General features: G+C 39.7%; 1 pseudogene; it reads left to right on the forward strand.

The window, feature by feature from the left end:
• The first annotated feature begins 260 nt into the window (after positions 1-260).
• Positions 261-3,246, forward strand: LOC102437624 (annotated as a pseudogene).
• Positions 3,247-12,915: the final 9,669 nt, after the last annotated feature.

Consider the following 12,915-nt stretch of genomic DNA (forward strand, 5'->3'; position numbering starts at 1 on the left):
CTTGACCGGAATCGAACCCGGGACCCCTCAGTCCAGAGGCTGACGCTCTATCCACTGAGCCAAACTTGTTAGGGCAAGTTATTTGTTTTATTCCTTGTAGTTAAACACTGAAAAAGGCTGAGATGCAATGTGACAAATTCTCCTCCATCTTCATCTCCACTAAACCTAAGACATTTATTAGAACTGAATTTTTAAAAATGTTTAAAATCTCTTCCATTCTAGAGGGAAAATATTGTGTGTCGCTGGTGCACTCTGCAATAATGGCTAAAATTAATCTGTTGAAGGTCTGTGCAATTCAAAATGCAATAGACAGGAGCTCTGGCTGCTCCTAGGCTTTGCAGCCTTTGGCTTCAGAACGAAGACTGCAGGTTGGAAGGTGATGATACAGCATAAAACCCAAGGGCCACCTTTTGTCAGATCCACTGTCAAAACTTTTATCTACAATGTCCTGTGGATATCAACTTCTAGGGAAATGTTATGTTTTAAAAATCAACTCTCCCAAGTTTAGCTATAAATCCTATGGTAATTAAAGATGAAAAAAACATTTCTTTTTCATTGATCTCATTTGTCTAATAAATGCCTTAGGGGCTGACAGCTCAATCAATGCTTCCAATCTCCTGAAATGAAAATATCTTTCTTTCATGAGCTAGATAAAAATGATTTAAGTAGGTTGAATAATTTGGCTATCTTAGTATTATTAACTGAATGGCATTATCATCAATGTTTGTTCCCTCCTGTGTTATTTATTTCAAGAACAACCTGGGATTGCTGCAAAAAATAATTTTATTTCAGTAAAGATTATGTTTATAGAGGTTGCTCCCATTTACCCTTTGAATAATAGTGTAAATGTGAGGCCAGTGGCCTTCCTCAACTGAAAAGTAGATTTGATCTTCTTCAAATCAGAGCATTCATAGTACATTTAGAGCATTCTTACATAAGATAATCACACAAATTATAATTACAGAAGAAACATAGAACATGTCTTGGTGGTTTAATAAGAATAGTTTTGTTGGCATTTTTCACTTGTTGTTTATTATATAAACATTTGTTAAACTATCATTATGTACTAGACTCAATGCCAGAAAGATTAATAGCACAGAGGCCTGGAGTTTGTGCATTTTATAGATGGAGAAGTAGACACAAATAAATAATGCTGATATACATAATGTGTGCAAATGCTATAGATGAGATAGATAACTGGACCCTAAGTGTGTAGGAACTGGGGATAGGGGGGAACCTAGATGACATATATTCTAAAGCAGCACTGCCCCATATGATAGCTACTGGCATCATGTAGCTATTGAGTACTAAAAATATTCAGGTTTTTTTCATTTTAATTAATTTGAGTAGCCAAATGTAGCCAGTGGATAGCATCATTCTAAAACAATAGTTCTCAAGCCTTTAGCCTGCATCAGAACCACCTAAAGACTTTCTGAGTTCTGATTCAATAGATCTGGGGTAGGGCCCAAGAATTTGCATCTTTACAAGCCCAGGTGACTGTCATGCTGCTTGTCCATGGATCCCACTCTGAGAAGCACTGATCTCTAAGGAATCGTGTCCTTGGCAGTCACCATAGGGCTAACACTCGTCCTTTGCCATGTAGACTTACTATGAAGTGGGCTCCAGAGCCCGCATTTCTATGGCCCCTTTGGAGACTTAGTAGGGTCTTCAGCAATGTGTTCACACAGGTCGTAATTTGTAAAATTGGTAAAACCCAAGATTGGTTTAGACCACCATCTGACAAACTCTCCATCATACTCCCTCCCCTATTGGCTGATGTGGAGACGCTAATGGCATTTTGAGAATGGTGCTAAGGGGAGATTAATTGACTTCCTTTTAGCTGCCTAGTGGGTATATTTTTGTGGTTTCCAGTTACATGCATGTGTAGAACTACTGCAGCTGGTTTTTATGTAAGAATTGCATCAAGACTGCTCCTATCAACTACTCTGTTGACCTGCTGGCACTGAGGTGAAGGTTATTTCTTTACAGACTCTCCATACCACCAAACAGAAGTATGTGGATTACAGGGGAGAAACAAGGTTTGAAATGGAATCTGTGGGATGTTTTCAGTCATTAAACATTTATAATTGTAAGTGGGAGATTCAGTTCCTTATAGACACCTATTGAAAATGGAAATTCGTTCTTACAGAAATGTGCTTGATTCAGCTAATACAATATAAACAAACCATTTTCTTTTCTGTTGTTGTTGTTGGTTGTTTTTGTGTGTGTGTTTTTTTTAAAGAGACAGATATTTTGAGAAAGCTGTTTTCCCTAAAACTGTTTTACTTGCAATTTGGCAAGAGGTTTTGGAATGTATAGTTTAAAAAGTGAAAAATTACAGTTTTTTGTGATTTATTTTTATATTTAGATATTTGTTTTGATCATCATTAAATTTATTGAATCAGCTAAAAATAAATGGAATCTAAAACAAAATTCATAGAGATGAGCAGTGTAATTAGTAGAAATTATTCTGATATTGAGAAGTAAGTAGTATAAATTTTTGTCTTTATATTAAACTTAAAGTAGTAACTCATTATGTTGAATGAAAGTAAAGAGTAGGCTCTTTGGGTTGTTTGATATTCCAATTAATGAAGAGAAGTAAGTCCTATAGCAAAATGGGAAAACATTGAACTCTTATTGATTTGTCACAAACCACTAGTAACAGCAAAAACCTAAAACTCATAAGAAGCCATGAAATGAAGGCCTGGTGACAGGATGGTTTATAAGTGTTTCTAACTCAAACTCTTTCTAGAAATTAGTATACCAAAAAAGTTGAAAAGTCCTCAGTGCCAGTTATTGTAAGGAAAAAAACTCAGTTGATATTTTCCCAAATTTACAATAATCTTAAAATTTTACCAGAAACAAATTGGGAAACTAATCATTTTTTATAAACTATCAATAATTTAAAACAACAACAACTTTAATCAATGATGCTAGAAGAGGCCCCTTGATTCACTGTCCCACTATCTGGCTTCTGAGGACTCACAACCTGTGGACCCACTACCCCACTACCCACAAATCTGCCAGCTCCCATGTGTACAATCTGGTTCTGCCGGCGCCACCTCTATGAAGACAGTGATTCAACAGCTCCAGCTAGAGGCCGGACTCAACTGTGTGAAGATTTCCCAGGCACCTGCAGATTGGAAACAATTTTGTCTGCAGAATGCTCAATATGACCCCCTGCTGATGTGAGTACCTTCAAGTACCAATCCCTTTGGACCCCAGAAAGGCTGTTCTTTTTTATAGTGAAATGAATCTTTGAAGGTATTCTAAACCACTTTTCATGAACTGTGAATATTCAAAGAGAGCTATATTTGAAGCCTGTACAAAAAGCTTGCCCTATAACATGTGCCATACTACAGAAACTTCTGCTTTTGTCAGTCCTTAACATCTTCCACTCTAAATTTCATGAATTTCTATTTCACAAAGATGATTATTTTATATACACTGTCAACAGCATACAAATGAAATACTAGGTATAAACAACAACAAAAATAATGCTAGAAGAAAGGTGAAATTATCTTCCTAAAATTGTCATCTGAAGAGAGTGAAGTAAAAAAAACAACAAAAAACAAAATGCTAGGTGAAACAGTAGTTAGAGAGGATAACCAGAGAATTAACTAATTGAAATGTTATTTTTATAGATTTTGTGATGCTTGTGGTGTCAGCATTTTAAACTTAATGATTTAAAATTGAATGATATATTATTTATCTTATCATTTGAAATATTAATTTGTGTTTACAAATTATTTTCTTCAAGAGGGCCCACAAATCATGAAAGTGTTAGGCTCTACAAAACCTGATTTTTGCCCCTGGCCTTCTCTTAGTACTTATGAAGTGAATTGAAATAATGTTCTATAAGCAAATGGACTTAGGAAATGCTTTCTCTGCTATGGCACCCACAGTACCTAGTTCATAGTAGGTGTTTAATAAAAAGTTGTTAAAGAGTAAATGAAGAGTAAAGCCCAGGAGTGAATAATGGTGAGCAATTATCTGAGACAGAGCTACATGTGTGGGGTGAGGGGCTAGGGGACAGGTCAGGAGGAACCGTCTTTTTACACACCCCATTTTGCTTCTCCTCAGTTATTCAGATTTATTGGTCCTGTGAAGCACATTCTGCTAGATTCCAGAGGCCTAAAGGTTTACATGACAGCCCCTCAAAAGGCTCTAAGTCCAGATGAGGGGACAAACTTATATAAAATAGTGCCACTGGGATGGTGAGGTAGCCTGGTGGACATCAGAGGAGAGAGACCACCCTGGGCCAATGTAATTGGTACAAGTTCATAGAAAAGTAACTCTGAAACAGAAGAAAGGAGACGTGGGAGAAGAGTGGGACAGGCAAAGGGTGGAGGTGGGAACTCATGTGGCCTGCTTGAAAGGGGACAGAAGGAAAACCACTTGGTGTGAATAGGCAAGTCCTGAAGGGGAAAATTGGAGCTTCTTTGGGAAAAGCAACTATGAAGGCCAAGAATCCCAAACCAAGGGGCTTGGCACCATCCTAAGCATAGAAAAGAACATGCAGAGGGTTGAGTTTGGGAGATGAGTGTCCAGTGGGGTGCAGAACACTTTGTCCCCATGGCACAGAGGACGGCTTGGAAAAAGGGACTCCAGGCAGGGAGACCAGATCAGAGGCTACTCCACCAGCTCAGGAGCAAAGGAACATAGCTCAGGGCTCAGGATGTGGGAACAATAGCAAAGGAGGATGGCACTGAGGCACAATATAAAAGAGAGAGACTTGGGGTTTTGCTTTATTCTGTTTTAACATTCATTGAATGCCTAGTGTGCAACAGATGCTTTTTCATGAACTACTTCATTTAATCCTCAAACTGAAACTGGAACCAATGATTGACTGCCTGCTGCCCCCAAAAAAGCCAAACTCATGGAACAGGTACTGGTGAAAAGGTAAAGAGGTTTATTCAAGTGCTGGTCACCTGAGAAGATGGGTGACTCTTGTTCCAAAGCCCATCTTAGCTTCTCAATGCAGTCAGGGGTTTTTTAGGGGGGTAGTTGAAAGAGGAAAACTAAGGAATTCTGTCAAAGTCCAGTTTCACATTCCAGTTTTCAGTGGTTTCACTGTTCTCTTTAGTGTGTGTCAGTGTCTGGTGTTTTATTTCTCTGTGGGTTTCATTGCTGATATCTGGGCACAGGATGTTGAAGGCCTGGTCAGCCATGAGCATCTGCTACACCTCTATGGTTGAGGCCAGCAAAAAGAGGAACTGGAACTGCTGCTGCCTGCAACATGCTTACATATGAAACTATTAATATTTTAGACTATAAGTTTTATTAGTATATTCTTATTTTTAATTCTTGGTTAGTTAGTTAATTACATGTGAAGTTTTTTTATACCCTATACCCTGTTACAAATTACCTGGAAAAATGGAGGCCATCATCCTCATGACATATGTAAGGAACGTGGGGCTCAGTGACGTAACAGTTGCCAAACAGGCAGGATTCCAGGGGTTCCCCGTGAACACATTGTTTTCAGCTCATGCTCTTTCAACTCATGGCACAGCCCCTGGGAGGGGAGACAGTGGAGCAGTGTGCAGTATGGAAACTGAGAAAGGCCTGCAAAGAGCCAGTGGGGGGAAGGAGAGGAATGGCTGATTTTAACTGGGATCTTTTGCAGGAATTGATTTCTATTTGAACAGCTGGAGGACAGCTTCTTTTTCCTTGTTTTCCCAGCCTGACAAGTATTTTGAGCTCTGAGACTAAGACAGAATCACCCTGCAGCTGTCCCTGACATTTTTAAATCTGTTCCCAGTTTGACTTAAGTAAAGTCTTCATTCTTGGATATGAAAGCTATTGCCAAAAAGGTTGTAGAAAGCAGTTTATTTCAGCTTTTTCTCCGTGTTGCAACTGACCTTCTAAATAAAAAATGTGCAATATAAACAGGCCTTCCTGTCTCCAGTGAAGGAAAGTCTAGGAGATAAGATCCAGGGCCAGCCAAAGTTCCACGGCCACACATCTAACTCCAGAAGAGGGGTTCGCTCTGCCTTTCTGCCCCTAGAGCTAGGCCATGGTCACACTTGAAGCTAAGCTAATACAGTGTGGTCATAATACTGCTTCCACATGCGTGTTCTTTGTCTCCTCCAACTGTCTGAAGCTCAGTCCTTGGAGGAAATACAATCACGGGGGTATGCTCAGGAGAGAGTGTTTCTCCTGTTCAATAAGAAAAGAAATACTTACGTATTTTCACAATTTACAGTTTAACAAAGACATGTTTATTTATTTAACTATTTCTTTTCATTTTTTTTGATTAGTTAAATCTTTATTGTTCAGATTATTACATTTGTTCCTCTTTTTTCCCCCATAACTCTCCTCCACCCAGTTCCCACCCCACCCTCCGCCCTCACTCCCCACCCACTGTCCTCATCCATAGGTGCGTGATTTTTGTCCAGTCTCTTCCCGTATCCTCCTCACCCCTTTCTCCCCCAAGAATAGCCAGTCTATTCCCTTTCTATGCCCCTGATTCTATTATAATCACCAGTTCATTCTGTTCATCAGATTATTCACTTGATTTTCAGATTCACTTGTTGATAGATGTGTATTTGTTGTTCATAATTTGTATCTTTACCTTTTTCTTCTTCTACCTCTTCTTAAAGGATACCTTTTAGCATTTCATATAATACTGGTTTGGTGGCAATGAACTCCTTTAGCTTTTTCTTATCTGTGAAGCTCTTTATCTGACCTTCAATTCTGAATGATAGCTTTGCTGGATAAAGTAATCTTGGTTGTAGGTTCTTGGCATTCATCACTTTGAATATTTCTTACCATTCCCTTCTGGCCTGCAAAGTTTCTGTTGAGAAATCAGCTGACAGTCGTATGGGTACTCCCTTGTAGGTAACTGACTTTCTTTCTCTTGCTGCTTTTAAGATTCTCTCTTTGTCTTTTGCTCTTGGCATTTTATAATTATGATGTGTCTTGGTGTGGTCCTCTTTGGATTCCTTTTGTTTGAGGTTCTCTGCGCTTCCTGGACTTGGAAGTCTATTTCTTTCACCAGGTAGGGGAAGTTTTCTGTCATTATTTCTTCAAATAGGTTTTCAATATCTTGCTCTCTCTCTTCTTCTGGCACCCCTATAATTCGGATGTTGGTACGCTTGAAGCTGTCCCAGAGGCTCCTTACACTATCTTCATATTTTTGGATTCTTTTTTCATTTTGCTTTTCCGGTTGGGTGTTTTTTGCTTTTTCATATTTCAAAATGTTGAGTTGATTCTTGCTATCCTCTAGTCTGCTGTTGGGAGTCTGTATAATATTCATTATTTCAGTCAGTGTATGCTTAATTTCTAGTTGGTCCTTTATCATAACATCGAGGGTCTCATTAGATTTCTTGTAGGTCTCATTAAGTTTATCGGCAGTTTCTAGAAAATTCTTGAAAAACCTTAAAAGTGTGGTTTTGAACTTTATATCCAGTTTGCTTTCCTCCATTTCTGTCATTTTTCTTTGTCTCCGCATTTTTTATGCTTCCCTGTATTGATAAAGTGGTTTTCTGTGCTAAGTGTTCTTTAGGGCCCAGTGGTTCAGCCTCCCCAATTATCTGAGGAGGACACTCTTGGTGCACCCCCTTGTGGTCTTTGTGCACAGTCTTATTGTAGTTAAGCCTTGATTGTTGTAGGTATCACTGGGAGGAATTGACTTCCAGGCCAATTGGCTGTGAGAATCAGCTGTGCCTGCAGTGGGAGAACTTCTGTGCTGGAGACACCCCTCCAGGGCAAGACTTGCTTCAGTGGGGCTTTGGTGCTTACTGAGTCTGCCCCCTGAGTGTGTCCTTTATGGTTCCATGGAGCTGCAAACTGGATGGTCCCACTCTGACCTCTGGGTACATTGGCTCCTGGATCTCTAGGGAGGTGCTAATCTAGCCTCTGCCTTAGGCTATCCAGCAAAAGCCTCCCAGCAGGGCTTGGGCGGGGTGGGTCCCACGGGATCAACAGGGCAGGGCTAGCAGTTATGGCTGCTCTCAGTCCTGCCTTCAGAGGCCCCGCTTCTCAGTGTCTAGGCAATCGCTGTAAGCCCCTCTGAGAGAAAGCTGCCTTTGAGTTCCGACCGATGCCAGACAGTCCCGCTTCTCCCGTATGAGTCTGGGTCCCTAGAGACTCGCCTGGAACTGGAGCTCAGAGCCTGAGACTCCCTCCCGATTGAAAACGGTGCCCTCAGCCGCCAGCCCGCTCCCTGTGCGCCTCTGTACCTTAGTATTTTACTTCCGCACTGCACCTCCTCTGAGTCTCGGTATGCTTTTCTCTGTCCTTCTAGTTGTAGAATTTCCACTCTGCCAGCCTTCCTGTGGTTCTGGGTGATGTCCGTTCCATCTTTTAGTTGTATTTTTGAAGTGGTTGTTCGAGGCAGCAAACTCCGGTGTTTACCTATGCCGCCATCTTGGTTTCTCCCTTTATTTAACTATTTCTTGACAAGTCAGTTTTAATATCTTACATTAATCTTCCAAAGAAAATTCACTGCAGCTGCAAAACATCCCCCCTCTTGCAAAAACAAAAATTGCTGATTAATCACTTTAAATTTTCCTCTTCTATGGAAAGTGTGAACATTAAAGAAACACAAAAATGGTACTGCTACAACAGGAAGCTGATTTTAAAGACCCTGTAGGCATTCTTTACTGTTTGAGGAAATGAAATAAGAACTTATGTGCATATATGCATAATCCGTGGACACAGACAATAAGGTGTTGAAAGCCTGGGGTGGGACAGGAACTGGGTGGAGGGAGACAACAGGGGACATTTGTAATACTCTCAACAATAAAGATAAATTTAAAAAAGAAAGTAACAATCTCCACTTGCACCGTTCTAGGTGGATATTTTTTAAATCTTCTTTTTAAGTTGCACAAGTGCTATGTGGTCACTGTAAAAGCGACAAATGTCATAAAACATAAGTCAAAATATCCCTTCCTTTATTGTCTCTCACAGGTTATTATACTGTTGTGAAAATTACATGTAAATATTCTGCATAAAATTTATAGTACATACTCCAGGGATAACGTGAAATTAGACTGTGATGCATTGGATCACTCGTGACTCTGCCACTATAAAATGGCCCTGGTGTCGTCATGTCAGCTCAAAAAACAGTGCTTCTGAAGTGCCTGCCCACAGACATGAGGAAGTACATGAATCATTTTTACCAGGTCTCAGCAAAATAAACAAAATAAGAATAATATCAATGTCAGTGTGAGGCTGCCAACTGTCTTTATTGTAAAGAACTTTGTTTTAATATAAGAATGTGTTTTTCTTTCATTTTTTTGGTCATTTCTCTAAAAACAATTATATCAATAGTAGATGATAATTTTGGATTTCTGCTTTTATGCCATTTATTGCAAAATAAGAAGTTTAGCAATACTAGTTCAGTTTATTTTTAACAACTTTCAATATTTTTAAGTGTACAATCAAGTGGCATCAATTACATTCACAATGTTGTGCAACCATCATCACCATTTTCATATTTTTTTCATCATCCCAGGTATTCTGTAACCATTAAACAGTAACTCCCCATTTCTCCCTCCCCCAGCCCCTGGTAACCTCTATTGTATTTTCTGTCTCTATTAATTTGCCTAGTCTAGGAACCTCATATAAGTGAAATCATACATTTATCCTTTTGCATGTGGCTTATTTCACTTAGAATAATATTTTCAAGGTTCAACCATGTTGTAGAATGTTTCAAAACTGCATTCCTTTTTAAGGCTGAATAATATTCTGTTCTACATATGTACCAGTTTGTCTATCCATTCATTTGTTAATGGACCCATTGTCTTCCCCTTTTTAGCTAATGTGCATAATGCTGTTATGAACATTGATGTACATGTATCTGTTTGAGTCCCTGCTTTCAATTCAAGTGCTAATGTAGCTAATGGCTAGCCTTTTGGACAGCACAGCTCTACAGCAACCACTAACAACATAAAACAAGGAGGGAGAGCTAAAAAGCCAACACAAAAAACGTTTTACATCAACGTTAAAGGCACGCTTTAAAATTAAATACTCATTGCATTTTGAAGTTATTTATTACATGTTCTTACAAGCTAATATCTCTTTAAAGTATGATACTTTGTGAAACACTGTGTAATATGAAGCGAGAATTCTCGTGATCCATCCACAATGTTTTAACATGCTTTGTGACCTTAGAAAAGAGACCTAATCTTTCTCATCCTGCATTTATTCCTTTACCAAATAACTTCTCAGAGGTGGGGCCAAAACGAAGTCACCACCCCACCCAATCTCTCCCTTACTGGAGCAATAGAATGTTGTAGTCAAGAAAATGGACTTGAATATTAGCCCCAGGTTTGAGTCTCATCTCTGCCATTGTGCGACATTGAACAAATTACTTAATTGCTATAAACTTCAGTTTCTTCATCTGTATAATGGGTATTATATAATACCTTAAATCCATGTAAAACATGGTATCTATCATCTTGGAAGCCCTTAAAATATTAGTTTTTTATTATTATTATCCACCCCACTAACTCTAAAGACCATGAACTATGAGGTAGACACCATTCAAGGCAGCAGGGATTCAAAAGTGAATGGCAAAGGCCTTTTCTTCAACAAAGAGGTCAGACATGTGATATCTGACTGACGGAAATGGCTATTCTGAGGCTGAAGTAAGAAAGTTCAGAGAAGTGAAACCAGACAACCAATGGATCTGGGCTGCCTGTCACTACTTCAGTCAATTAAACAGAGACAGGGTTGAATCATATATAAGGGTTTATTCCAATACTGCCAGCAGTATGGAAGAGCAACGGGTCATCAACAAAAGTTTGCTCTCCAACACTCCATAAGACAGCTGCTTATATTGGATAGGACAAATATTACAGGGGGAAGTAGGAATTACATGCATGGGGAAGTAGGCAATGCCAGCTGGGGTGGGACTCCATTGTTTAGGCAATAAGGTTATTATTCTTTCCATTATATTAGATAGTTATTGAATGAAAATGGACCACATTCCAAGGTTGACTCCCAGGTTCAAGGTTGACTTACAGGTCTGAGGTTGACGCCCAGGTCCCAGTGGTATGAGAGGTATACAACTCCCAGCCAGGTTAGAATATCATTTCTTTAATCAGAACAAGGCAATCATGGTTAATAGGACATGATTAATATTTCTTATAACTATAGCTAGTCCCCAATATTCTATTTTTGCCCCTAACAGAACCATTAGAGTAACCATGTAAATGTTGCTATGTCGGTGTTCGTATTGTGATGTGTACTCTTTTTTTTTTTTTTGTAAAATACAGTAACCAAGGAGCCTGGAAAAATTATGAATATCGTTCTGATTCAGTTGAGGAGACAAAAGAAGCTAGGCAGATTGGGGCAGGACCATGGGAGGAGGAACCCAACTAGGCGGAGTTACTAAGTAAGACACCCTATTGGGTGGGGAAAGAAGGGCGTGCTCAGGAGGGACAAGCTGTAAAATGTACGGATATTTCTAAGACAGGCAGCATGCAGATAACCCATCACAAGATAGTAAGGTGCATAAGCCAATTCCAAGGATTTGCTAAAGCAGAATTATTTGAAAAGACCAATCAGGAGCTAGCAAGGCTATCTCTACCCCCTAAATTAAAAGGCGTGCGTTTCCTCTCCCCTCTCCCTTCTCCCAGACTTGCTAGGATCTTGGGTTGATGGTAGGAGATGCACTCCCCTGCACCCATGTGGCTTATGGCCATGTGGGCCTCCACACAGGGACTAATAGACTTAACTTGGATGCTAACCTACTCCCAATGCAACATGGAAAGGAAGCTCTGGACACTGATCTGCTCCTGGAACCCCCGCTGCACCTTTCCCAGGACTGGCTTCTCAATAAACTTCGGTTCCACTGTTTTTGGTCCATGACTTTATTCTTCAATTTTATGAGACAAATGAACTTGGACTCAAACCCCACATTTTGGTTTCATAGTTATTCTTTCCAAAAATCATTAGGCTTTATTCTATCAGTGAACGGGAATAAATTATTTTCATTTAACTTAAAAGAGCAGTTTCTACTCGTTCACAAAGAAGCTCAAATCTTCTGAATCTTATTCAGAGTTGTCAGGAAGTAGTATTTTACTGATGGTCTTCCTTATCAGCATCCTTTCACAAAGTATTGTGCTCATTTATGGGACCCAGCTGCTAATTTACGAGAGAATTATTCCCTAATGAGGATTACCAGGTTTTTAGTGCCAAATATGTAACAAGCACTTTCCATACATACTCAATCTAGTTTGTTTTTTTCAAACCCGAACCGTGGGTTTGGCGAGCTTCACTTTACAGATGACTCTGTGACCTGCCAAGGTCACATGGTGGTCAGAGGAGGGACCAGAACCCAGTTGCCACCCAACTTCTCCCTTACAAGCTTGCTCTTCTAGTGGGTGTTTAGGAGAGAGCACTTGTTGAGTAATGGTATTTCCTATATGTTCAAAGTGTAAGGAATTGGTCCCAGGCCTTCAATCGGTCTTGGCAAACCTTTGGAGGGGCTCCAAGGAGACTGTGCACTCCCAGGCGCAGCAGCAACAGTGGAGCAGCAGTCCAGGCCCGAGTTCACAGTCCAGAGTGGCAGCTGTAGCAACGGGCCCGGAGAAATCTCCTGTTTCCACACAACTTCTAAGGTAATCATCACAAAGGTGAAGAAATTACCCACGCAAATACAGTATCTTATCTAAAGCACTTTTATTTGTTTATGGATATTATCAGCACTGTGTCTTTTATTAATAGCCTGCATCCTCCTCCTAGTAAACTTGAGTCTCAAGCATTTCTCACCGCAGGCTTTTCTTTACCTGCACCAGCTCATAACGCCATTTATCCAAGGATAAAGAGCACTATGCAAAGAGGAGGGAACAATAAATGTTTGTTAATTAAATTCTCATGAAGATCTAAATTTATTCCTCTTACTTTCCATTTCTTTTCTTTACCTTTGATATCAAAATAGAAAAATGGGCAATAGCTATGCAC

The sequence above is a fragment of the Myotis lucifugus genome, unplaced genomic scaffold (genome assembly GCF_000147115.1).
Source record: "Myotis lucifugus unplaced genomic scaffold, Myoluc2.0 scaffold_259, whole genome shotgun sequence".
NCBI classification, from domain to species: domain Eukaryota; kingdom Metazoa; phylum Chordata; class Mammalia; order Chiroptera; family Vespertilionidae; genus Myotis; species Myotis lucifugus.